The 19808-nt window shown below is 42.3% G+C and overlaps 1 long non-coding RNA gene across 1 annotated transcript in view; it reads right to left on the minus strand.

Moving 5' to 3' along the window:
• LOC138153652 (uncharacterized) overlaps positions 1-19808 on the minus strand; it is a 38656-nt gene that overhangs the window by 1129 nt on the left and 17719 nt on the right. The window contains exons 2-3 of the long non-coding RNA XR_011166423.1: positions 4360-4447; positions 1-405 (exon numbers count right to left, since the gene is read on the minus strand). The exon at positions 1-405 is cut by the window's left edge and continues 1129 nt beyond it. This is a non-coding gene — a long non-coding RNA (uncharacterized lncRNA). The remainder of the gene's footprint in view (positions 406-4359; positions 4448-19808) is intronic.

Consider the following 19808-nt stretch of genomic DNA (forward strand, 5'->3'; position numbering starts at 1 on the left):
GGGTATATAGTTCAGGGAGTCACCTGGAGATGGGTATATGGTTCAGGAAGTCACCTGAGAGATGGGTATGTGGTTCTGGGAGTCATTTACATAGAGACGATATCCGAACCCAAATCTAAAATGAGAGCTGAGGATACTACCAAGAGGTAGTACATCAGGAGAGAAGAGAATATACCCCTGAGGTATCCCCCCACATCAGGGGTTCCACATAGGTGGAAGGTAGCTGATAATCTTATAAAGGTGACTGAGAAGGAGTAGTCACACAGAGGGGTGTCTATCCTCTAAGGTCTCTGCCAGCCTGAACCCTATGATACTTACATGTGTGTGTGTATAACACATTTCCAATTTAAACAGAAATGATTTTTAGATCATCCACAGAATGGTTCTCCTCTTCTGGGGAGATGGCTGCAGAAAGGACAAATGAACAACAAAATATGGGCTTAAATGAGATTGAACATCAGGGCTGTGGTCAACTAAGTAGTCACATCAGTGAGGTATCAAGGTTGAGGAGCAGCGGACATTAATCTCCTATCTGGAATAGGGTTAGAGGACATTGAGGAGAAACATCTCCCATACCCACTTCTTATGGCTACCCAATAACTGTGATAGCTTACAACAGCGATTGGCAGGTTGGCAGAAAATTCTTTGTAAACCACATCCCGTTAAACAAAAGTGAGTTTCTGTTGTTCTTGTTTGAGTCAATAGAAGTGGGTGGAAAGATCAGTGAAGTGACTGTGAGACCTAGGACAGGAGGCGTTTTGTTTATTGACTCGCTTTTTCTTCCTTGAGATCACAGGATTTAGACCCAGAAGAGAGACCTTAGGAGCCATCTAGTCTTCATTTTACAGATGAGGAAACTGAGGCCTAGAGAGGTAAGGTGTCTTACCCACAATCACTTCAGTGGTAAGCAGCAGAGCCACAAGGATTGGGATCCTGACTCCAAATCCAGGGTACTTATCATTCCAGGAAATAGCTTCTCCTCACCCCTTTCCCATTACAGCTCAAGTAACAGAAGTAAACTGCACCTGCCTGCAGGTAAGGTCCCATGGCCTACTGGCCACAAAGGACCCACCTTCTACAGGAAGTTTTTCTGGGTCTCAGCTGGGTAGTTCAGCAGATAGAGATTTGGATCTGGAGTCAAGAAGTTCTACAACCTCAGACACTTAGTAGTATGATCCTGGGCAAGTCACTTAACCTCTGTGTTTCAGTTTCCCCAACTGTAAAATGGGGATAATAAGAGCACCTACCTCACAGATTGTTATAAGGATCAACTGAGGTAATATTTGTAAAGCTCCTAGCACATAGTAGGTACTTAATAAATACTCATTCCTTTCCTCCCTAGGGCCTTCCTTCTGTTAACCATTTCGTATTTATCCTGTATATAATGTATTTGTACATAATTGTCTGCATGTTGTCTCTGACATTAGATTGTGAGGTCCTAGAGATCAGGGGGCTATCATTTACCTTTCTTTGCATCCCTAGCACTTAGCACACAGTAGGTGCTTAATGAATGTTTATTAACTGAAACTGGAGGGGGAAAGTTTCTTTCATTTTTCCCAGGAGTAGGTCCAATGGAAATCCAGGCTGATCTACAGGCCTGTCTTACTCCAAACTCTTACATACACATTCACTCAAAGTCTCAGAACCAGAGTTGAGTTTTTTGAAGGGGAAGGATTGGGGAAATACCATAGACCCCTTTGGTAGTCAAGAGAAGCCTATATACATACCCTATTAGAATATTTTTTAAAAAAAACTCACAGACTCTAGGTTAAAAAGCTTTGCAAAAGAATGTTTGCCTTCTTATTCTTAGCTGTTGCCAAAGACTCCTACCCAACTTTCCCTTTCTTCTTCTCCTACCTTCTAAAAAAGTTGACATGATGGTACTCATTTCCTGACAGAGGGGATGGGCTCCACATACAGAATGAGAAATGTATTTTTGGATATGGCCATCACAGGAATTTGTTTTGTTTAATTATGCATATTTGTTATAAGGAGTTTTTGTTTTCTTTTTTAAAATGGGGTAAGGGAAGAGAAGGTAGCAGAGAGAGAATATGAATGCTTGTTATTTGAATTTTTAATGAGTTGAATGGAAATTCTCATCTTCCACTACATTCATTCCTTTACCTTTCACCCCCCCCCATGCTTAAGAAGGGTCACTGGGTGGGGGGGGGAGGGTAGATTTGAACAGAAGTATCCCTCCACCATGGGCTGTCAGCGATCCCCAGCCCCTGCCTGAGACATTAGCTTCAGCCTCAGAGTGACAGCAGGAGGGGGTGATGGATGAGAAGACTCATGATGGTCCTGGAGTGTCCGTTCACCATCCCAGTGGGGAAGAGGAGGGGTGAGCAGCTTTTCCAGGCCCGTCAGAGAGATTGCAACCTTATGTGCTGGTATTTGGGGGGGGAGTATGACAAAAATAGATTTTTGAACTATTAGGGAGTGGGCACTGTGAGTAAACACATCCCCTTCCCCACAGGCTTTACAAAGAAGATTCATTCTTTTCCTATTCCCAGGGTTGGGGGTGGAGGAGAAGGGGAGTGGAGAACCACAGTATTCACCCCATCCCATCCTTTGGAGGCGCTGTTGACCTTTCAAGTGGAGCGTGTGTGTTTGGGCAGGAAGAGGGGAGGGTCTTCTCAGCAACCGGGAATTTGGGGGAGTCAGTGAAACATCCAGAATCCAGGAGAGAAACAAGGATAAAGCTTTGGGTCTGATTTTAGAGACGTCTCCAGTCCAGATCGGAGGAGCCTAGAACTTAGAGCTGAAAAGGGAGCTTAGAGTCCAGTTCCCTCCTTTTATAGAGGAGGAAACTGAGGCATAGAGAAGTTAAGGGACTTGCCCCAGGTCAAATAAATAGGAAGGGGGCAGTGCTGGGCTTTGAAGTCTCAGTGGCCTTGACAATCCTTATGGCTGGCAGGAGGGAGGGAAGGAGGACGACTTCTCCCCAAAACAAACAAATAAGAACTCGAAGGAGTGAGGTTACCCAGCAAAGTCAGGTTAGAAGGAAGAGAGACTCTATCCCTCCTTCACCTGTGCCTCAGTTCCTCTGTCTGTAACCTGGATTGTTTGAGGGCTCAAGTCTGAATCTCAGATAGCTGATTGGGGGTAGGACTGGGAGCAGGGGAAGGTGGGTGAGAAGCAGATGCTCCTATCTTGGCTTTGGGACATAGTTATAAATCTGATCTGGATAACATGGACATTCTCCTGCTGGGCAGGATCAATAACTGTCTGTTGTTAGGGCTTATAAGAAACACCTGGACTGGAAGTAAAGAAAAGGGAACATATCCTTCCCTTTCTTTCCTCATCCCCACCCCCACTCCTGGATCTCCTTGCCTGGAATTGGATGCCCAGCCAAGCATCCCTTTCCCTCCCTCCCCTCCACCTCCCACATCTTTGGTGGAATGAGGCCAGGGGATTAATCCCTACAAAAGCCTGGGGACAGAGGGGAGGAGGGAAATTTTATTTATTGAGCTGGGATATCAGCCTGAATATTCCCCCATCCCATCCCCCCAAACCCTCTCTTTGCTCTCTCAGCAATGTAAGGAATCCTCTTGTGAATTTTTCCATTCTCAGCACTACTCCTCCCTTCCCCATCTCTCTTCCCCAGCTCCCATACTTTCTCAGGCCTACACCTTGACCCCTAAGAAAGGACGATGATGTTAGCCTCTCCAGCTAAGGGGATAGACTCCCATCACTCTGAGTCACTAGGTCATGCCTCAGTTGTCCCTTTGAGGCCTTTACCTTCCTCCAAAGGTCATTTCCTCTGCTCATTGCCCCTACTCCATTAAAAAGACAATATCTTTAAAAAGATTTTGTTTTTTCCTCAAGTCTTTGAAGTGCCTTAAAGTTCAGAATGATCTTCCAGTTGACCATGTCTCCCAAGTGGCCCATTAGACAGGTGGGAAAATAGAGGCTTAAAAGAGGCAATGGAAGAATGGAAATGGAGTGGAGTACCCCAAAGATGTAGGAGTGAGGGAAACTGCTCTTCTGTCTTTAGTGACATAGTAGAGTGCTGAATTAGAGACTGGAAAATCAGGTTTCAAATCCTGTCCCTGATATTTCCTGGCCATATAACCATACTTAAGCCTCTCTGGAGCTGTTTCCTTCTCTTTTAAATGAAGATGATAAAACGTATGGCACTTATATCATGGGGTTGTTGGTAGCTCAATTGAATTAATATATATAAAGTACTATGTAAATCTGGGTTTTATTATTTTTATTCTTCCCTAGAGAAGAGAGGGGGCCACTCTGGCCTAAACCCAGAAAGAGAGAAAGAATGCTGGCTGCTGAGTCAAAGGATCTGTATTCAAATCAACCTTTGTCATTGACTACTGGTATGATCTGGAATAAATTATTTACCTCTATGGCCTTCAGTTTCCTCATCTCTAAAAGGGGAGGGGTGTACTGGATGGTCTCTGAGGTCCCTCCCAGCTCCAGATCTGTGATCCTAGAAACAGAATGAGCAGAAGCCTTAAAGTCTAGAAGACCCAAGTAAAAATCCATCCTCAGACAGTTACTACCCATGTAAGTCTGAACAAATCACTTAACCTCTCAGCCTCAGTTTCCCCATTTGTAAAATGATTATATTAATAGCACCTACCTCACAGGCTCTTTCGTGAGGATCAAAAGAGATAATATATATAACATTTTCACAAACCTCAATGCTTGTTGTTCAGTCATGTTCAATTCTTCATGACCCCATTTGGAGTTTTCTTGGCAAAGATACTGAGAGCAGTTTGTCATTTCCTTCTCCAGTTCATTTGACAGATAAAGAAACTGAGGCAAACAGGGTTAAGTGATTTGCCCAGGATCACAGAGGTAGGAAGTGTTTGAGGCTGGATTTGAATTCAGGTCCTCCTAACTCCAGGGCCAGTATATCCACTGCTTCCTATAAATACTAGCTATTATTATTGATATCTTCTGGTAACACTCAGTGGTCTGATTTCCTTGAGATGGTATAGATCAGTGGTGTCAAAACTCAAAAAGAAACATGGGCCACTAAGCCATTCAGAGAATCCCTGTGGGCAACAGACTGACTGAGAAAACCACATATTAACATTATCTTCGTTTAATTTCTATTTATTTTTTCAAATATTCTCCCATTATATTTTAATCTGGTTCTGGCCATATCTGGGAATGTTTTGAGCCACATGTGGCAGCCCACAGACACTTCTGATATAGGTGGTATAGAACAGGGGTTCCTAGCCTGGGGTCCAGGGGTCTCTAGGATAGATAGACAGACAGACAGACAGACAGACAGACAGATAGATAGATAGATAGATAGATAGATGCATACATACATACACAGATACACACATATATACATGCATATAGATAGATACAAATATACAGACATAGGTAAATACATAGATACATTCACAGAGACAAATAGATACATAGAGACAGATAAGTAGAGACAGAGGGGAAGGGAGGGAAAAAGAGGGGGAGGGAGAGAGAAAGAGGGCATTTATTAAGCACTTACTATATGTCAGGCACTATATTGAGCTTACTCTGGGAATACAAATTCAAGGAAAAAGAGAGCCCCTGGATTCAAGGTATTTATATCCTCATCAGGGAAGACAGCACATAAATGCAAGCTGAAGGGTGGGGCAGGGAGAAAGCTGAAGCCATTTTTATAGAGACAAGGGCTGATAAGGGTTTGAAATGAACATGGCTGGTCTGGATGTTAAAGGGATTCATGAACTTGAGTGAAAAAAATACATCTTTGTTTTCACTAACTTCTAACTGAAATTAAGAATTTCCCTCAATGATTTTAAAATATCCCTCTTATAAGGGATTGCCAGATGGCCAAAAGGGTCCAGACAAACAAAATATCAAGAATCCCTACTGTTAGCAGGCAGAGCATTGAATCTGAAATCGTGGAACCTGAAATCCCATCTCTACTACTTACTAGGTATGCGAGTTTGTTCAAGTCACCTCGCTTCTCTGAGCCTCAGTTTCCCTAACTGTCAAATGAGAGCATTGGCCTAGACCAAGAGTTCTTAAGTTTTTGTGTGTCATAGACCCCTTTGGTATTCTGGTGAAGCCTATGGACCCCTTCTCTAAGTAATGTTTCTGAATGCATAAAATAAAGTACATAAGCTTAATCATGATATCGAAATAGTTATCCAAAATATTATCTTTAAGTTAGTTCTTCGGGTAAGAACTTGTGACCTAGTCTACCTATATGCAAGGCTCCTTCCAGTTTGAGATCTCTGCTGCTTTGACTATGAAGTGAGCATGGAGGGATTTGCTGAGGGTTCCTTCACCTGTTACCCCTCACGTAAATCCAATTCACTCCAAGTCATGGCATCATCACCTTCCTGATGTCATGATCATCTTTGAGAACAAAGGACAAGCAATGACAACAAAAACTCCCTATGGAATATATCCAGGGAAGATAAGGTGAGAATGGGCAACACCAGTATCTACTTCCTCTGAAGCTGCTGGGACCCAACTGACAGCAGGAGCAGTTTTCTCATGTCTGTAAATCGTCTGCTAAAGGAGATCTGAGCTGAAGAGACCAAGCCAGCTTCATGAGGAAATTTACAGTATGGTTGGGTAAAGCAAGTGGTTTTATCCTCGAACATCTTAGAACTGAAAGACTGTAGTAATTCTACTGGTGCAAATTGTAAATATCAGCCCTCCTTCTCTCTTCTCTTACCAGACCCCCATTGTTTATGCTGGAACTTGCAAGCTCTCACACAGGTATACACAAACACACTTGTGCATGCTCAAGCACACAAACACACACACACACTAACTCATATTTATATAGCATTTCAAGGTTTTCAAAGTATTTTCTCTACCACAGCCCTGTAATAATAACTAGCATTCATATAGCACTTTATGGTTTTACCAAATTCTTTACAAACATTATCTCACCTTATCCTCACAACAAACCTGGAAAGGGAGGTGCTATTATTATCCCCATTTTATATAGAAAGAAGCTGAAGCATATGGAGATTAAATGACATACATCTAGTCAGTGTCTGAGGTAGCATTTGAACTCAGATCTTTCTGACTCCAGACCCACCACTCTATTCACAGCATCACTTATCTGCCCCTGGAATGAGAGGAAAAAAAATCCAAAGCATTATTCCCATTATTTCCCATAGATAAGCAAATGAAAGTTTAGGAGATTGAGATGACTTGCTCAGGATTATTCAGCTAGTGAATGTTGAAAGTAGTATTTGAATGCAGGATTTCTGATTCTAAAACCATCATTACTTCCATTTTTGTTATGCTGTCCATCTCCCTCCCCACACAAATAAATTGGTTCTGAATACATGAAATTAGAGAGAAGGAGAAATTTGATTTCAGGTAGAACTGTTATGGTCAAACTTAGGTATGAATAGTCTCCATAACTGTTGAAACTGACAGCCAAAAAGAACTGAAAACTGAGAGGATGCTTCTCAGTTGGGGAATGAATGAACCAGTTGTAGTATATGATTGTACTGGAATACTATTGTGCTGTAAGAAATGATGAGTAGGCTGATTTCAGAAAAATCTGAGAAAAAATTACATGAACTGATGCGAAGTGAAGTGAACAGAGCCAGAACAAGATTGTACACAGTAACAGCAATATTGTTTGATGAAGAACTATGAATGACTTAGCTCTTCTCATCAATACAAAGATTCAAGACAATTTCAAAGGACTTATGATGAAAAATATCCATCTCTAGAGAAAAAAACTGATGGAATTTGAACGCAGATCAAAGTATGCTATTTTTCACTTTTTTATTTTTTATGATTGTTTTTCTTTTGGTTTGTTTCTTTCACAACATGACTGATATGGAAATATGTTTTACACTATTACACATATATAACCTATATCAAATAGCTTACTATCTTAGTGAGCAGAAAGGTAAGTGAAGGAAGAAAATTTGGAACTGAAAAAGTTTTTTTTAATGGATGTTAAAAATTGTCTTTACATTTAACTGGAGAAAAGAGAAAATATTAAAAAGAAAGGAAACTGATGGGCAATTGTAGAGCATCAGTCTACCGAGGCCTGATATCTAAGTAACTGGGCTCTAGGCTAAGACTAGGGGATCTGACAGGATGCTCTCTCTCCTATGTCTTTTTATGAAGCAAGTCTGACTCTTCTGGGTTGCCTTTTCTCTTCAATGACACCCTCATGTTGGAACTGACCTGTTTTCTGGTCTTTGTAACTGGGTTTCTTCCACCTAGAGATGTGACCATAAGTAACCCTAAAGTCTGTGGAGGCAAAAACCACACTGATCCCTGATTTGGAGATGAAGTGTCTTCATCATAGTACTGGGATACCCTCTTCCTCCCTCCACCTCACCCAAAGCCAACCCAGGCCATCCCAAGATTTCAAAATGATGCTGGGAATGAAGGGAGGAACATCAGGCTAAAAAATAATCTGTCTTCTTCTGGTTGGGGGTGGGGAGCAGCATGATGGAGATCCAAGATGGATCGAAAAAGAAGCATCTTTACTTTTTTTTGCTTTTTTGGAGGGCAATTAGTTAAGTGACTTGCCCAAAGTCACATGGCTAGTAAGTGTGTGTCCAGTGTCTGAGGCTGGATTTGAACTCAGGTCCTCCTGACTCCAGGGCCAGTGCTCTATTCACTGTGCCACCTAGCTGCCCCAAATTAATGTTTTGTTTTGTTTTTGCCTCTTTGCTTTCTGATGCCTAATGACCTAGCCCTAAATGTCTCAGATATTGCTCTGGATAGTGGAAGACCTTGGTCTTTGTAATGTCTCTCTTCACAGTGGACTTAAGTGTTGATTCCTAGATAATAGAGAAGTGTCTGTGGTGGAAGGTCACCAGCTAGATCTACAACTGGAAAGTACTTCAAACATATTATAATCCAATGCCCTGATTTTACAGATGGGGAAATTGATGAAGAGGGAAGTTAAGTCACTTGCCCAGGGTCACCCAGGTAGTAAGCATCAGAGTTAGAATTTGAATCCAGGTCCTCTGGAGGGTAAAGTCACCTTAAAAAGCACCCAATTAATACTTTGAGATACAGATAAGGGTATAGATTCATATCTTCTCACCTCATCCTGGACTATAATGTCCTTACCTGATTACCATACTAGTTAAGAAATAAGTTATAACTGTGAATAAAAGCAACTTTTGAAGCTGAGCTCCCTGTTTCTGGACCTATAGGGATACCATGAATTTGGTTTCTTCCCTTCTTAGAATAGACTTTTAAATCACTAGCCGTTGACCTGTCTCTTCTGCAGCTTCTTCCAGCTTGAAGGATGAATAGGAACTGAGGACAATGGCAGAAATGATTCTGCTGTCATTTTGGAGCAGAAGGAGGAAGGGATGCCAGTCTAGGAGCCAAGGTCTCCTCCCCCTGTTTCTCTGATCTTGTCTCTCACATACTAAGGGCTTTGGGGTTTATTTGGAGAGGCTCAAGAAGGAATCTGCCTTTAGCCAGATTCTCCTTGGGAATCTCAGGTTTCAGGGTCCAAAATCCAGCCAAGGGGGGGGCAGTGGGCAACGAGTGCCTGAGTCACTAAACCTGACACTCTTCCCTAATCAGGCTCAGGTGCCACTGCTGATCACTGAGACAGATAAAGGTGGGGTACAGCTGGCCTGCTGCCTCCAGTACACGGTCTTGCACTGATCCTTACCCTGCCCTCTTTTCTAGCCAAGGAAGCCGGGACTTCTTGGGGGCAGCCAAGCAGCTGTGAGATGGAATGAGCTCTGAACAGGGAGAGGAGAAAGGTTTCCTTTCTTGCTTCTGAAAGAGCTGAAATGGGACAGCCCCTATCTAGATTGGGTGATTCCTCAGAATCTAATGGTCCCATCTTCAATAGAGCAGAGCCTTAGTTTTCTCACCTGTAAAATGAGGGAATTGGACACGCTGGTCTATGAAGTCCATTACAACTCGAAAAATATGATCCTATGATGAGAAGTTGAGGTCACTGCTGGTCTCTTCCCTGGGAAATGTACACAGGGAAGTCCCCTACCCCTAGGACTAAATATGCTCCTTTAACTCTTAGGAAAGAGTGGAGAGTATAATGGAGAATGTATAGAAGGATCAAGAAGCCCCCAAAGGGACTGGGACTGGGATCTCTGGTAGGGAGTGCAGTACAGCTGTTGGTTTTCTCATACTAAGGGCCAGAAGGGATCTTTGTCTGAGGTCTCTGAATGAGGATCCTGTAGGAAAAGTTGGGGTCTCAGGCTATGTGGGGTCCAGATTTCCCAGAGGAACCATCTGCCTGCGCTGAGGGGCCTGGTGAGGAGGCAGTGAAAAGGGGTGCCTGCTCTCAGGAACTTACCCTCTTTATTCCTTCTGGTAAGACAGCAGCAATGGACTGAATCTCTGGACAATGTTCTATGACCTATGGGTGGTGACAGCATGGACCCAACTGGACAAAAGAGTCCAGAGATTTATCCCATCCTCTCCAAGGGAAATGCTGAAACTTAATCTCTAGCTTGTTGTTCTGCAGTCATTCCAGTCATTCCTGACTCTTTGTGTCCACCTTTGGGGGTATTTTCTTGGCAGAGATACTGGAGTGGCTTGCCATTTCCTTCTCCAGCTCATTTTACAGATGAGGAAGCTGAGGTAAATAGGGTTAAGTGACTTGTCCAGGATCTCACAACTAGTAGATATCAGGCCAGATTTGAACTCATGATTTTACTTTCCAGGTTGAGGTGTTCAGGGGTAAAGGTGGGGTGAGGTGGAGAGATAGTAAACTCATTTTTATAAGTGTTTTAAGGTTTACAAAATTTATTCCCAGTAATCTTGTATAAACCAAATAACTGGCCATGTAACCTTGAGCAAGTTACTTAACCCCAATTGCTTAAAAAAAAATCTTGTATAAACCAATAGAAGGTTAGGAGGAAGTAAGAGTTGGGTGGGAGAGACCATGGTACAAAGGAAAGGCAGGCAAATATTTATTAAAGGCTCACAGCTTACTCTGTACCTGGCAAGAACCTGAAAGAGAGGGCTGAATTTGAAATCAAAGAACCTGGACTCAGACTCTGCTATTTATCATTTGTGTGACCTTGGACAAGTCACAACCTCTGTGAACCTCAGTCTCCTCTTCTATACAATGAAGTGGTTGGACTAGATGAGCTCTATGTTCCTTCACAACTTACAATCTATACCCTAATGATTATTACTCATTATTTTATAGCTAAGGAAACCAAGGGTCTGAAACATCATGGGACTTTCCCATGATTGCCATCGATAAGTAGCAGAATCAAGATTTGAACCCAAGTCTCTACACTCCCAAGTTATGCAAATTAGACACAGTTTGTAAGCTAGATACAGCTGCGAGAACTGGCAGAGGGAGTTCCCTCCTCTTGGATTTCTCTGTATCGATGAAATCCCAGGTCTGGACTCTATCCTCTTTCCCATTCCCAAGTTCCCAGCATGGTGCCTGGTACTCATAAGCACTATATAAATACTTGTTGACTGATTGGTTCAAACCCAGTGTGTTCTCCCAAGGGAGATGCTGAGGTCAGGGTGACCTGGGGGGCGGGGGGTGGGGTGGGGGTGGGGGTGTTGATCTAGAAGCATAAACAGTTCCTTCAATACCCCCATAATCTTGGCAGGGAGCACAATGTACCTCCTCCCCTAGGACATGAAGACTACTTCATGCTCCAAGGAGCCAGGGGTGGGGTGGGAGTGGGGGGAGGCTGGGGAGGAGAGGAAGATTAGATTTCCAAGCACTATTGAAACCTGAGCTAGCTTGAATTACCCCCCCTTCCCATAAATCTTCCCTGGGGGGCAAAGAGGGGGGGAAAAAGCAGAGAAACACATGAAGCATTGTCCTCATTCCACTCCCCACCATGCTCCCACCCCTCCCCAAGGATGGGTGGGGGAGGGAGGAGTTTGTATAACTTTCCTGGAGGTTAAGAGCAGGTCAAGGAAGGTCCCCAACTGGGCCACTCTCCCAGTCATTGGAGCCACAAGCTAAGCCAGCCTGGCCCGTGGGAACGCCAACACATACCTGCTGTCTACACCCTGAGACGAGCAGACCTACTCAGGGGCTTTCAGCTTGAAAGCACAGAGACTAAATAAAGGATTGGGTGGAAAGGAGGGTAACAGGAACACCTCTGCTTCCCTCCTTACCTCCTTACTCCCTCCTGGAGAATGTGACCCAAATACACACAAACACTTGACATGTACATGAATATCCGTGTGTGTTCTGGACAGGTTTGGAGTCAGGGGTCCTGGGTTCAAATCATGACTGCCACTTCAGTGACCTTGAACAAGTCACTTCCTTCCTCTGGGTCTCAGTTTCCTCATCTGTAGAATGGGAGAATTGAACTAGATGACCCCTGGTGTCCCCTCCATCTCTAAATCTATGAATTAAAACAGGTCATGTGTTCTACCTTTATTTTCAGGTTTCATCTGCCTAGAAAAGAGAGCTATCTGTTATTTTCTTGTATCTGATTGTTTATCCTTTGTTCTTGAAGGAGACTGAGGACATCATGAGTGTGATGTCTTGACTTGTTTGTGAATTGGATTTCAGTGAGACTTTGAACAGCTCTTTTCTTGGAAAACCTTCCAGGGCTGGAGACTCCACAGCTTCACCATCCAGAGGCTGGGCAAAGAGGGCTTCATTAGCTGAACTCCTTCCTTTTTCAATTCTGAGATTTTTTTCTGCAGATAATCAGAGCCATCCACCACTACCACCAATGAAATTCATCTTGGCAAACTTGAGCACATTGTGTGCCTTCAACAAGCCATGTCTGCCAAAGCATTTCCATACTCATCTATCTCCTGTAGCTCCTTTTAACCTTCTTATTGATGCAGGTGAACCAGGGACTATTATTCCCTTTTTGAACTGAGTTAATTGACTAGACCAAGGTCAAGTGATGACAGAGCAGTAGAGCTGAGACCAGAATTCATCTCCTAGTCCATTGTTTCCCCATCTTGGTGCATTGCTTTCCAATACTTATTTGGACACATATACATACCACAATGCCCAACCACATAGACATTTATTTAAAACATACATGTGCCTGAGTCAGTCATTGGTTCATTTAACATTTATTGTTGTTGTTCAGTTGTTTTTCAGTCATGTCCGACTCTTTGTGACCCCAATTGGGGTTTTCTTGGCAAAGATAGTAGAGTGGATTTGCCATTTCTTTCTCCAGCTCATTTGACAGATGAGGAAACCAAGGCAAACAGGGTCAAGTGACTTGCCTAGGGTCATGCAGCTAGTAAGTGTCTGAGGTTAGATTTGAACTCAGAAAGAATAGTGTTCCTGAATCTATGCCTGACACTACCATATGTATCACTTAGCTGCCCAACATTTATTGAGCACTCACTATTTGCAACATAAATTACAAAGATGGATTGTGTAGGAGATGACATATGAACCAAAAGGATTATCAGTAGAGGAGATGTCAGTGAAAGCATTTCAAAAAGAGGGAATTGTATGCACAAAGCTTATAGGAAACAGTTCAGGAGGAAAACATGCAGTTCAGCTTGATCAGAACTGAAGACATATGTAGGAGAGGAATGGGAGATAGATCAGACAAAAGAAAGCAGAACTTGAATGCCAGGTTAAGGGGTTTGAATTTAATCTTGCAAGCAGTGGAAATCAGGGGAGTGACCTAATCCGAGCATTGGCTTAGTCTTGTAGGCAGGAGGCCAAAAAGGAGGGCTACATTGGTTAAGGCAGGAGGCCCAAACCCTAGGGATAGGGTGAAGGAGGAAAAGAATGTTTAGTCAGATATATGTTGTTGGGGGGGGAGGAGGGAGGGAAGGAAGATAAGCTAATTGTCCCTACTTGATTGACATTGCAGCCCACTTCTAAGAACTGTAGGAACAGGTGGCAAGGAAGCCCAGGATGACCACCCTCCCCCCAAAGAGAGATCAAGGGGAAGACATGGATAGGACAGATGGTCCTGGTATCCCATATCTGGCTTTAGCATGACCACTGGGAAAGATTTCTCCATTTCTAAACTATAGGAACATTTTGACATATATCCTCCCTATATGGATACACACAGCTTCAGTCTGAACCAGTGAGTTCATTTGGTTAGAAGTGTGGTTAATGAATTCAAGAGGAAAGATTTGACCTCCCCATAAAATCCAGGGAAATTTTCTTGGAGAAACCTTCTGCTTCCCTCGGCCAATGTTGCACCTCTAAGCCTTAGCTACCATAGGATGGGGATGATAAGGATGGGGATCCTTGACAAGAAGGTACAGAAGAGAAGATATACACAGTTCTGAGAAACCATCTAGGGCAAATCATTCCCTGGGTTTGTCCAGAAATAAGCCAAGACAGGCAGTTTGGGGGAGGGAAAAGGCTCTGGTCCTCAAGCCAGGAGATGTTTGGGTTTGATTTCTACCTGTTTGACCATGACCAAGTCATATGACCTTTCTGGGTCTCAGTTTCTTTATCTGTGACATGACAATAGTAATACTTGCCTTGCCTTCTAGTTATACTGTATATATCTTATATATGCATAATTGTTTGGATGCTGTTATCTATTAGAATATGAACCCCTTGAGATCAGGGACTAATTTTTTTTTTGCCTTTTTTTAAATCTCCTGCACTTGGCACAGTATCTGGAACATTGAAAGTGTTTAATAGGGGCGGCTAGGTGGTGCAGTGAATAGAGTGCCGGCCCTGGAGTCAGGAGGACCTGGGTTCAGATTCGGCCTCAGAAACAACACACACAGACACAAAAACTAGCCATGTGACCTTGGGCAAGTCACTTAACCCCAGTTGCCCTCCAAAAAGCAAAAAAAAAAAGGTGTTTAATAAATGCTCTTTTACTGACTGATCACGGATTAAGTGTGAAGATCAAATTAGTTGCAAGAGGGGAGGGGCACTGGCTAGAGAGTCTAGTCATAGGAGCATGCCCATTCGGATGAATTTTCTTCTAGAAGTTCCTTGATGTGGAATAGAAGGTCTGACTCTACTACCTAGCATGCCCAAGAATTCTCCATCTGTTTTGTGTCTACTCACCGTATGAAGAGGAAAGCCATCCTGAATGGCTGCTAAGCCAGAACTGAGTGTGCAGACACAAGATTTCCACAGGTGAAACTCAACTCCTTCCTCTTTTCTGGTTGCCTTTGAGAAAGAGGATGCAGTGCTGTGAGCCTCCAGGCAGAAAGAGAGAGACCTCTGGCTTTTATCTCTCCACCAAGTCTAGGACCTATCAGTGCTTGGAACTGCTATCCATTTTGTCTATCTATTCTTTCCTCTCTTAGGTGAAAAAGTACTTATGATGGCTACAACCTTGTGAGCTTCAATAGACCCAAAGAGCAAGCTGTCAGAAGTCCAAGAACTTCTGGAGTCGAGGGTTGTGGGCACTGGAAATAGACGGACATATTGGGGCAATAGCTTCCCCACATGTCTGCCCCTCAGGGAAGATCTTCTGCCTACCATTCAAAAGTCCTTCATTGCCTCTTGAATTCTCTCTCCATCTCTCCACTTAGGGGTGCTATGCTCAGAAGTATCTCCGCCTATCAGGACTTGTCTTCCCCAAATAGTAGGATCATAGTTGTCCAGAAAAAAAAATGTCCTTAGAGGCTTGGAAAGAAGTAGAGTTATAAATACACACATGCATGCACATACATGTTGCATGCATACATAAACATGTGTGTGAATATTGGTTGTTGAAATTATTTAAGAGGACTAGATATGCATACATGTACATGTATATTTGTGTGTATACATGTAAATACTGGTATGCTGTCATTAAGAGGACCATACATACATACGAGTATATACATGCCCATATCCATGTATGTGTATAGTAAAGACTGGATGACATTATTTAAGAGGATTGTAGATACATGTATGCATAAATGCAAATACTGGTTATTACCATTATTTGAGAGAACCTCAAGTCAGTGGAAACTTGAAAAATTTGGTCCCATTCTAATACATGCCTGACAATCAAACCAAATCAGGAAGGTATATCTGAGTGTCCCAAAAATTCATGTAGGGTAAGATTCTTAATCTTTTTGGTGTCCTAGACCCCTTTGGCACTGTAGTGAGTCCTATGGACCCCTTTATCACAATCACGTTTTTAAGTGCATAAGATAAAATATATGGAATTAGTAAGAAACTCCAAAGTCAGTGAAAATAATAATGTAATATTTTTTCCCCACCCAAGTTTGTGTATCTTCTGCAACCTATCCATAGACCACAGGTTAAGGACCCCTGATATGGGATATTTACAAAACCAAGTGAGAATGATTTTTTGGATTATATGTGGTTTGGGATTATTTCTACAATAGCTCTCCTTCATGAATATGGGTAATCAAAAACTGAGTATAAATCATATTTCAGAGGCTCATAGATAAAACGGAGAGGAAACTCAAAGGTCGCCAAGTATAACCTCCTCATTTTATAGTGGAGGAAAATGAGGCCCAGTGAGGTTAAATGATTTGCCTAAGGTTGAATGGGTAATAAGTAGCAGAATATTATGAAAGACATGTTCTACATACTTGACTGTTCAGTAGGGAAATTTTCATTGCTCAAAAACAACTCAGGTCCTAACGGTTTAGTCAAGGATGATGATAAATAATAACAATAGCTACGAGCTTTTATGTAGCACTTTAAGGCTTCTCTAGACATGGACTTCACAGACTTTGTCTCATTTGATCCTCATAACAACCCTTTGAGGCAGGTGTTATTACCCCCATTTTACAGGTAATGAAACTGAGATTGAAAGGTTAAGTGACTTGCCCAGGGACATATAGCTAGTAAGTATCTGAGGGAGGATTTAAACTCCAGTCTTCCTGACTCCTAAGTATGACATTTTGGTTACTGGACCACCTAGTTGATTAATAAATATTTATAAATGAAGGATAATTCCCCCATCCAATTCCCAGACAGGATCCCAAGATTCAGAGCTAAAAGGGCCCTAGGAGACAGATCATCAACTCCAAATTCTCTCATTTTAGAGTGGGGGGGGCTTAAATAATTTGTCTAAGGGCACACAAGTAGGGCAACTTAGATTCGATCCCAGATCTTCTGACTTTAAACTCCTTTCCTCCCTAGGAAGCAACATTGTCCTTGGAACATTGGAGAAGAGGGGGACTGGAGGGGAGTTGAGAATTGGGGGAAGGAGTTTAGAATGGGGGTTGGGGTAAAGAGAAGAGGGCAATGGAAAAGGTGGAGATAGGAGTGGGACTTTTTGACCCAGGGTAAATTTGGAGCACCAATCTGTTACCCATTAGCACACTGAGTAATAACAGCAGGCTGCCAGCCCTTGGGGAGAACCCCAGGCAGGGAACATTCTCTTAATGCCCAATTAATTCAGCTACAGCAATAAACCCTGACCCCAGTGTCCTGAGTGGGTACCCATTTACCTACCTCAGGTGGGGAGGAAAGAATTTGAGTAACTTTCATGCCTGAGGGATAAAGGAAGGAAACCAATGAGGCCCATCCAGGGGCAGGAGAAGTGGCTTATAGAGGAAAGAGTACCAGAGTAGAAAAAAGATGGCCTGGCTTTGAGTACCAGCTCTGCCACTGTGACCTTATGTAAATGAGTTCATTTCACGGAGCCTCAGTTTCTTCATCAGTAAACTGGGAATAATAAAATTTATATTAGCTACCATATCAGAGAGATATGAGATATTTGATCAGTCAGTCAATAAACACTTATTAAGCACCTACTATGTGCCAGATACAGTGCTAAGCACTAGATATACCAAAAAAAAAAGGCAAAACGGTTCCTGCTCTCAAGGGATAATTTATACTTTCAAAATAATTTAACTCTTCACAGTCTAACATGCAAACAAGCCACATACAGGATAAACTGGGGGTAATCAACAGAAGGAAAGCACTAGAATTAAGGGGAATCAGGAAAGGTTTCCTGCAGAAGACAGGATTTTAGCTGAAACCTGAAGGAAGCCAGAGAAGCCAGGAGGTGGAAATGAGGAGGGAGAGAATTCCAGGCATGAGGAGCAGCCAGAGAAATGCCCAACATTGGGAGATGGAGCATCTTGTTTAAGGAACAGGTAGGAGGCCAGTGCCTCAGTGAGGATCCATTAAGCATTTACTAAGTGACAGGCAGTGGCAAAGCTCAGGGAATACAAAGAAAGGAATAAAAAACAAAAACAAAAAACAAGACCTGCCTTCAAGGAGCTTAGATTCTAATGGAGCAAATAACATGTGCAAAATTAGGTATATAAAAGATCTATACAGAGGGATCAAAAGATGGACAGTCATAGCCTTAGAAGGGAAGGCGCTAGCATTTGGGGACCAGAAAGGCCTCCTGCTGAGGGCAGCCCTTTATCCAGGTTGTTAAGGAAGCCAAGCATTCTAAATCTAAGTGAAGAAGAAGAATAATCCAGTGTGGGAGGGAGGAAGAAGGTGGGACAGCCAGTGCAAAAGCTCAAAGGAGGTAGAAGCATGAAAAGTATTTTGTAACCATAAGGCACTAGATAGATAGATAGATAGATAGATAGATAGATAGATAGATAGATAGATAGATAGATAGATAGATAGATAGATAGATGCATGTATATATATGTATGTATGATTACTATTATTATTGTAATTGACTCCCAAGACTGGATTTTATCAGCCAGTTCTAAGTGATGGACTTGCACTGATCCGGCCTCATTATCTAGCCCAGACCTCCCTAAGGACATTTCAGAGGTAGCTGACCAGAATTAAGGGTCAGTCTACCATCACAGAGAGAATCTACCCAATAGAATATAAAATCCTTAAGGTCAGAATTAAGCAAACTGATAACAAGGTTATATATATAAGATACATATACAATATACACAATGGTTACAACAATGTAGCTAGAAGGCAAAAATCAAACAAAAAGAAATTCCTAAACATTGTTATGATGACCAGATTGTCCCCAAGAAGAGTATGTAACTTTCTTTCTTGAAAAGATGGGACTTAAGAGAATAGAATATTGCATATAATATTGTATTCAATTTTTATTTTTATGAACTTTTCCCCCACTTTTTTATTCTTTTTTATTGTCTGTCTGGTTGGGGCAGAGGGAAGGTATATATTGGAAAATAAAAATGATGGAAAAACCAAAGGTAGAAATTAATATTTTCTATTTTAAAAGAATATAAACTCCTTGAAGGGAGTGGATAGTTTTGTTTTTGTGTTTTTATTTCTAATTTCTGAACAGTGCCTAGCACTGGGAATACAGTACTTATTAACAAGTGTTTGTTGAATTGAGTTGAACTAGCTGGAAAAGCCCTTGCATAGGACAGACTCATGATGTAAAAGAAATCCAAGAGTGATCCAACCTGAAACTACAATTCTTTACTTACCCACACTCTCTAGAATATCTCACACACACACACACACACACACACACACACACATATTTGTCCCTCTAATTATCGGCTTTTTCTCTAAGATACAATTAACTATCATTTCTACAGACCCTCCATGGCTCTCAGTTGCAGCCACCAGCATGCCTTGTGGTGTGTGCTCAGGAAATGAAAATTTATGTTTAGGTATCAATCTGTTCCTCCCTTACCTCACTTTGGACTTCAACTTTGTTTTTTTCCTGCCTTATTCCCATGCCATCTCCATTCCCCCCACACAGACCTAAAAGTTCTCTAAGGCACCTCTAGAGAGCAAGGTAGAGATGAACAACAAACATGTCCTGCGCCCCATCTACTTTTTCCCTGCTCCAATCTGGAATATGTGCATATGTGTAAATATCCCTCCCTGTTCAATTCACACACCTGGAAGAGGAAAGTCTCCAGCTTACAGTCAGATCCCTAAACTGTTACATTTCCTTTCTTCTTTCTTCATCCCTTCCCCACCCCTCACCTCACCCTAAACTTTCTTCCTTTCCTCATTCCTTCCTTCTTTTCTTTCCCTACTCCCTCCTTTCTTTCCTTCCTTCTCCCTA

Source organism: Petaurus breviceps, unplaced genomic scaffold (genome assembly GCF_028583685.1).
Source record: "Petaurus breviceps papuanus isolate PSGF00001 unplaced genomic scaffold, PetGlider_PUasm1.0 91023, whole genome shotgun sequence".
NCBI classification, from domain to species: domain Eukaryota; kingdom Metazoa; phylum Chordata; class Mammalia; order Diprotodontia; family Petauridae; genus Petaurus; species Petaurus breviceps.